Consider the following 8,898-nt stretch of genomic DNA (forward strand, 5'->3'; position numbering starts at 1 on the left):
CTTCCAAATTTGTTTTCAAGATTCAAAATTGTTCCTGCTTTAATTTTTTTTTTCACAAATTCCAAAAATGTTAATTTGAAATGTTTGGGTTTTCAATTCTATTCTGTTTTTCAAAAAAGTGTTCGCAAATTTGAAAAATGTTCTCGTATTCAATTAATTTGTCCATTAAAAAATGAAATTACGAAAATGTTCTAATTTTAAAATTATTGTTCACAAATTTTGAAGTGGTCGCATTTAAACAAAATGTTCGCAATTTCAGTTTTCTTCCTTTTTTATTCCAAAAAAATGTTTACGCTTTCACACAATGTTCTAATTTTTAAAATTTTGTTCACAAATTATAAAATGGTTGCATTTCAGAAAATATTTACTTTTTGCCAAAAGAATTCACGTTTGAATTTTTTTTAAGTATAGCCTTTGTCGCGGTTTATAGTTCATATTTGTTGGGCTACCTTTTTTGACACGAAATCTTAGAAACTATAGTGGCTACCTACTTGTGTTGACAGGTGCCTCGCTCACACCTTGGTTCATCGTAATTTTGCGTATTCAGATTTTATGTTTTCTCGCTACTGCTAATTTCTTTAGGTTCGCGCTGCCAATTTACCATAAGAAGTAGCTAGTTGGGGCGGCTAGCTCATTGCGCTTAGCAATAGGAAGTCTCGGGTTCGATTCCAGTACCCTTTTTCCTTTTTTGCGATTTTTAACCTACGAATGTGGCGCACCCGCAATATGGGCCGGTCCAGCCAAGCTGCTTGTGTGCGAAATGCCGACTGCTTGCCACAGTGAGCGTCCGATTTTTAAATTTAGAACAAATTTCTTTTAACTGAGAACAATTTTGAAAAGGAGAACATTTTTTATATACACGACCAAACAGTTGAAACCGAAACTTTTTTCTAGTGCTTCGAACATTTTTTGAAAGTGCGAACATTTTTTATATAGGTGAACGTTTTTCAGCTGCGTAAACTGAACATGATTTAAAAAACTAAGAACATTTTTTCATACATGAACAAAAAATTGAAAATAAGAACATTTTTTGAAATTTGTGAACAATTTTTTTGGAATTGGTGAACAAAATTTGAAACTGGGGACAACTTTTTAAATTCAGAACAAATTTCTTTTAACTGAGATAATTTTGAAAAGGATAACATTTTTTATATACATGACCAAACAGTTGAAATGGAAACTTTTTTCTAGTGCTTCGAACATTTTTTGAAAGTGCGAACATTTTTTATATAGGTGAACGTTTTTCAGCTGCATAAACTGAACATGATTTAAAAAATAAGAACATTTTTTGAAAAATTTGAAAAAGAAGAACATTTTTTAATACATGAACAAAAAATTGAAAAATAAGAACATTTTTTGAAATTTGTGAACAATTTTTGAAAACAGGCATTTTTTTAAATCCGTGCCATTAATTTTCAAATTTATCAAAAAATGAATAAAAATAATATGAACAATTTTTGAAAAAACAGGAACATTTTTTGAATTTATGAACAAATTTTGTGAAATGGGAATATTTTTTGAATTTTTGAACAAAATCTGGAAAACAGGAAAAAAATTGAAATTCGGATTTTTTTTAAAATAAACTTGAAAAGAAAAAAGGAAAAGAAAAAAGAAACAGAAAAAAGGAAACAGAAAAAAAGGAAAAAGTAAAAGAAGAGAAATAGAAAAACGGAAAACGAAAAAGAAACTGAAAAAGAAACTGAAAAAGAAAAAGCCGGTTCAGGAACCTTCTAGAAGGTTCCCAAAACCGGAAAAAACCTGCCGAAAACATCATAGAAGGTTCCAAAACCGGGGTCTGCTGTAACGCTAAACGGGCCGGGCCACTCGGTCGCTCCCTCGCACCTGCCCTGTGCGATGCGCCGACTGCTTGCCGCAGCGAGCGTCCAATAGGAGTTCCCTGGGAAAACGGCAATTCAAGTGTTTTTTCATAACAAGGCCCAGATATGCTTTACGGTTTATACGGGCCAAGACTTCAGTGCAACTCATCGAGTAACCAAACGGCCCAAAACTGCATTCAGCGGGCATGGCTGGCCATAATGCATGTTACCGAACGCGTTTCTTTTTCTACTCGCTCCTAGCTCATACAAAGCTGACGATATTTTTCAATCTGAAAAAGTTTGTTAAACCAAAAGATGTACTAGATAGGTTATAAAAAGATTCTGAATTTCAAAAATTTGCAAATAAAAAACAATGATTTTTGCATGTTCATATAATTTGAAATAAGGTTAGTACATTAAAAACTGTTCATAAATTTAAAAATGTTGGTGAACTTAAATTATTCACAAATTTAACACCCTGATAGGCGGGGCCCAACAACCCCACATCCCTCGGCGCGCCAGGAGGCTCCTAATATAGGGAGCTAAATTACTCAGTGAGAGGGTAATGCGCGCTTTATCGCGTCGTTCTATAGTTGTGGAATTAATTCCATTTCTTTCTCCCGATAGTTGCAATGGTAGTTCATAATCCACGCACATCATCGAAGGGGTCGAGCACATGTGATGACGTGAACCCCGTGGGCGCTATTGAGTTGGCCAAGTAGGACGGTTGTTTCTGTTTCAAGAAGTTTCAGTTCTGGTTTTTCTTTTCTTCCTCTACCTGTATTATTTTCCTTTTTATAATCTTGCTTTATTTTATACTTGTTTTCCTTTATTTTTATTTTTAAATTTTAACACATGATTATTTTTTCCAATTTACGAATATATTTTGAAATTTGGGCACATACTTTAAATCAGTGAACATTTCTTCAAATTCATAAAGTTTTCCAAATTTGTGAAGAACTTTTTTAAAATTCTTGAACATATTTTTAGATTTGTGAAGAGTTTATTACAACTGGGAACAATTTTTAAATTCCCAAACTTTTCTAAGTTCACAAACATTTTAAAAAATTGTGAATTCTAAAATTCATGAAGTGTTTTCAAATTCATGAATATTTTTTCGTATTCATGTAAGAGTTTAAATTTATGATTATTGTATATTTCCTATGGCAGGTTAATATAGTCGGTTGTTTCAATTTGTTTTACATGTGTTGGGGTAGGCTTAAATTATGTTGGGCATGGCCGTGTTTTTTTGTTGGCAGTGTTGTTACACATTTTAGTCTTGATGGCCAGTGGTAGTTACGTGGGCTCCTTTATAGCCCATACAAATAATTGACCACACGCAAACGACACACCCGTAGACGTAACACAAAGAACACCATACAACCATCACGGCAGCCTGCATCCAAACAAACTAAACATGCAAATACCCACTTAAAGGTGGGCCTTCGGCGTCCCCAAAGCCCCGATGCACCAAGAACCAACATTATTGAAAATAGCGGAGCTGTACGCAAAATGGAGGGCGACCAGAAAGATTCTCCCGAGAGTTCCGTTTTTCAATAATGTCGGTGGGGGCCCTTGCTCTCCATCAACAATGACAGAATGCCACCACTCAACCATGTTGATATGTCCGTGTGTACTTTTATATTGATTCTCACATAATACTTGCATGGGATTCAAAAATAAAACAAAGGATCATCTACCCAATTACATTAAATATTATTGTTATAAACAATGTCTAGCAATCTCATGTGTTGTGTAGTATTGGCTATCCGCAAGCAATGCTTGAATTGGACATCACATATCTCTACTCCTAATGGAGCAGTTGGTAGTCTCGCTTCCAGGTTTTTTTTCGTCCCATGTTCCATGGTTTTTTTGGTACCTCCTCCCACCTCTGACTTATCCACCAGAAACCGAAAAAACCTCCTCCTGAGGCCCCAACCCGCATCCATCCACGAACAAAAAAATAGACCTACGAAGATTAAGCAACGAAAAAAGACCTACGAAGGTTAACCAGCGACGAAAAAACCTAAACCTATCGCCCGCTCCCTCGCGCCCCTGTTGCTCCCTCCTCGATCCCGATCTGGATCGAGGGGACGAGGAGCTCCTGCCTCCCCGACGGCCGGCCTCCTCCTCGCCCCGCCGCTGCATCCGGCGCCGCCATGGGCTCTGGAGCCAGGGAAGCCATGGCCTGAGCTCGGCCTCGAGGTCCCCCCACCGTCTCCTGCAGCTTCTGCCCCGCCGCCTCAACGCCCGAGCTCGCCATCGCACCAACCTCAGCGCCGCGCCGCCGCCGACTCTGGTCGCCTCCACCTCCGCTCCAGGCAACCCTCGGTCGCCGTCTCGCTGGAGCACGACGGCAGACGATGGATGCCCTGGTTGTGTGCGACGGATGCAGTTCTTACGCGCAAGCTAGGGTTGGAGCCGCCAACTCTTCATCCTACCCGCCGGTGGCGAGTCTTCCCGTCCCGCACTGCCGCCTCCCCGTTATCATAGGTATCTCCACCCCTTCCTCTTTCCCCCTCTTCTCTCCTCTCCTTTCTCCCTCCTCCTTCTCTGTTCCCTTCCTCCTCCCACCCCGTTATCTGTTCATGTTGTTGGCACCTGAAGAAGTTGGTGGCATGGTGAAGCCCCTGAGCAAAAAGTTGCAGGAGTCTTTGAAGGAGTTGGAGAAGTCTTCCTTGACAAGATTAGATTAATTTCCCCACTCTGTGATTTGGATTGATTTCTTGAATTTAGCCAAACACCTTTGCTTGTGCTCCTAATTTCCCATCACTCTTTTTGTCACAGCATGGTCAAAACAATGGTGCCTTCACCCTTGCTCGTGCCTCAACCCACATGGTCATCTTTGAGACGTGGTATTCAGTCACATGACAGAGTTCTCTTTGTAAGTGATTAGATGATTTGGAACTCGCTCACTTGATGCACGTTCTGGAAGCTGCATCCACCACTGATTCTTGATATCACTCGTGTGGGACTCTCTGTCATTTACTGATTTGAGTATATGTTGTGGGTTGATGTGTTGCAGATCCTTGAGGTCAGGTGCGGCAACTAGCGACATGTGCTGGAACTTCTCGCATCGCTGGCGGCGGCATCACCTGCATCGACCTCTCCCTGGTCGCCTTCGAGAGTGTGTGCGGCCGACCATCAAGCTTGTTATGACGCACTTTGAATTTCCGAGCAAGTCAAGCCTTTTCAGATTCATCAACACAGGTTACATCAGTAGTCAATATGGTTCAGATGCATAATAGTATGTACTTCATTTCCTTTTTGTTGTGTACGGTGTCCTACAACATGGATCATATATATCAGTTATCTTTCAGGTTCAGTTTGCTGTGGCGAATTCTTCTTGAATTTGTTGCAGCAAACTTGTGGTCATGTATGGTTTTTAGTTTTGTAAGCATGCATAGTTTAGAAGTTAGAAAGCTCGTTCATGTATTGTTCTAAACTGAAAGTTTAAGTGGCTTTTCCACCCATGGTATTGTGGTGGTCATAATAGCACAACTCACAATTATTATGGCCAGATCTACAAGCACTGAGCGTTGTGTTTTTTAGCCCCCTCTGTTTCTCCTGGGCATCAATCTATGCGCAACAAGCTCTTCAGTGCTTGATGACAAACAAAGGTTGCATCTTAGATATTTTCTTGATTTGAATGAGCCATTTTGCTGTCAGCTAAACACATAAAAAGAGGAGTATAAGTGGAAACCTTTCTTTCTCTTTAAATTCTTGAGGACGGTAACATTATGATGAAGGTGGAACCATAGAGAGATGTGTATTTTTAGTTGAGATATTTTCAGGAGTACCTTTGCAAAGCTGATATATCTTTCTTTTACAAGATATGGTTGCACTTGCTTCATCTACATAGGCCGTCTGGAATGCCATGAGGCCGGGATTTTTGTAGGAAATCTTCAAAGCTATTATATTGGTCTCAAGAAACTTGCAATACATCAATGCATTTTTATTTTTGTTTTTTTGCTGACACCACAGCTACCACCTCTTCACTAAATGACAGAGGTTGCCAGCAGCTGCACATGGAAAGATTGAATGTTATATTCTGTCTACTAATCAATAAGGAGGGAGATCAAAATTACTGCTCTCAAATATTCACCTGATCATTTGTATGTTTCTACAATTTTCCTGTTTGTTGGAACATGTTTGATGTACTTACACATTAACAAAATGATCTGTAACATTCATGAAAATATTTGGGTTTGGTCCTCTGCTTTTTTACTGTTTATTTACTCATGAAGATAGCAGATGTCCCTGTTTTTAAATATAGTTATCTGTGCTTCCAGTTGGTAGAGATCAAAGTATTAACTCGCCGATGTAGGGAAAAGAGCTCTTTTATAGACACTACTAGCAGTGGATACAGGGTGAGCCGTTTTGAAATTGTTTCATAGAATAACTCCCGTATAAGGTCTGGTCTTTTGGGTATACAATCCTTTCTTGAGATGAGCATTGGCAGCTCACATAAGTATACAGTAGTATATTTGACAGATGATGATGATCATTGGCAGCTCACATAAGTATACAGTAGCATATTTGACAGATGTGCATTGGCAACTCTTCTAAATTTGTGTTTTACCATTTAACAATGAACTATGTAATTTAATCAATAGACTCACTTCAGTTGCCATGCTAACTGGAAATCTATATGTCAAATGATGCGACTGTCAAGTGGAAGTTACTTATATTTTCTTATGTCACCTGAGAAGTTTCTTTTTAGCAAGCTTATTTAAGTGCAGCCAAAGTGTACTCTGTTTTTTAGACGATCTCCATGTTTTCTATTGAGATCAGAGAGCAGCTGAAGTAGTGATGGGACTATACCATTTTTAGGTTCTGAAGGCAAAGCTTCTTACAGAGTTAGTCACATTTGTCAGTTCTGTGAGTAGAAAAAATCTCGATAGCTTGTTGCTTCTGCTTAGTGTGCTTGGTGCATAAATTGATTGCTTGCTACAAATGTTGTTTAGTGTCCTATTTCATGGTAGCTTCGGATACTATATATTTGGAGATTTTGTTGCCGGTATTTGGAGTGCTAGGAGAGTTTCTAAACTACTGTCACGACATCATTGATAGGATAGTGAACCAATGTGACATATGTATAACATTTCATGTGAGATTCTTTGCAGCAAACTGCATGAGTGAGCGGTCCATAAGTATCATGTGAAAGAGAGAGGGCACCATGGCGAACATGAGGTGAGCGTTATCCGGTTTTAAAGGAGAAGGCCCCAGCGAGAAATCACCTGCTAAGATGGGAAATTGAGCGGTAAGGCAGGAAAGGGAAGTGTGCGTCATGGGGTGGGGTTTTCGTGTTGGGACCGCATGTTGGGATAACATATGGGTTGGATTTGGGGGCGTCCGGAGTATCCATACGGTTAAATTTTGGGGAGCTCGCTTAATGTCCTAACATGTTCAGACATATGAGGGAGAAATAAGATTTGACCTTGGATATGACCATTTGTGTGATTTATTTGTATGGATCGTAGCCCGTAGCAACGCACGGGCGTTCTACTAGTTTTCATTACAACCAAGCAATCAACATACACCGCTGCCCCTTCGGGGGAATGTATTTGGTGCACCACACTTGTGGTACTATCAGTGCACCGGATGCCGTAGAACATTTTAGAAAATCTCTAGAAAGCCTAACACATTGAAACAACATCATTGTATGTTGTCGCAAAAATTCGTATCAAAATTTGAAACATATTCTTGAGATGCAGGAATGATAAATTTGACATTAATGTGATGATGGGCCAAATCTAACCCCAACTTATGTTATGTACTATTCAGTGTTGAATTTGTCAGTTTTGTTTGCCGAGCGTTGTTTCGAATTTTGTGACAACCTACCAACTTGAGAGCCCCCCTTGATAGTACGATAATCGATCCTAAAACCCGGTCTCCCAACTACCACCATGAGATCGGTAAAATAGAAAACCTATCAAGGGCAAACCTTTGCCTTGCACAAAGTCCACTTGAGCTAGATGATGACGATCTTGACTCCCTCAAGTTGGACCACCTTTCTTGGATTGCGTTGGCGGGATGAAGACTAGATGATTGCTCCCCCATAGACCACTATGGGTGAGCCACACTTCGGCTCATCTTCACAAGTCCATTGTCACCACACTGGACGGCAAGCTTCAAGCACTTGATCTCTTCGTGATGCATCACTTGAACTTGCACACCGCATCCTAACCCCACAAAGAACTCTCACGAAGATCATGGGTCAGTACCTTGATCCCTCTCGGTACATTTGCTACGCTTTGTGTGTTGATCAACTTGATTCACTCTTTGACTTAGTCTTGATCAACCTCTCACAAGACCAATCTTTTAGGTAATTCCTTGAATAGCACCTTGGTCGTCACAAACTCTCCTTGAAACCAACACATGTACTCCAAGAAAAGCCTATGGACACCACCTTCAAATATAACTCAAGGCAACCATTAGTCCATAGAGATTGTCATCAATTATCAAAACCAAACATGGGGGCACCGCATGTTCTTTCAATCTCTCCCATTTTGGTAATTGATGACAATCACTTTCAAGAGAGTTTATATAAGGAATTATGCATCACCATGCAATGCAACAACCAATAGTGCATGCGAATGAGATGCAAATGCTAAGGAACAAAACCAAAGCAAGAGGAGATAACTCTCTAAACTTCTCCACAAAACTCTCTTAAACTTCTCCCCCATTGGCATCGATTGCCAAAATGGGCGAAAAACTAAGAAGACCAATATAAATTGTGGTCCTCCATAAATTGTGTATTTCTCAAAAAGAGAGTGGAATGCAATACACAAATCCAATGGTAAATACTTGGAGGAACACAAACTATATTGAGGCACAAAGATTGCTAACGAATGATATGCCACAAGGACATAAACAAAGAGAGACACAAGCAATCAAGCAATCAAAAGATACCAATTGAAGCAAGCAATCAAAGGATATCAATTGAAATAACTAGACCAAAGAACCTACAAGCCACATGAATAAAGGATATTATGATAAGCGCAAAGGAGTGTTCTAAAGAAACTGGAGAAGCTCCCCATGATTCGTGCACACATAAGAATTTTTGTATTTAAATACA

The sequence above is a fragment of the Triticum aestivum genome, chromosome 5B, assembly GCF_018294505.1.
Source record: "Triticum aestivum cultivar Chinese Spring chromosome 5B, IWGSC CS RefSeq v2.1, whole genome shotgun sequence".
Lineage (NCBI taxonomy): Eukaryota > Viridiplantae > Streptophyta > Magnoliopsida > Poales > Poaceae > Triticum > Triticum aestivum.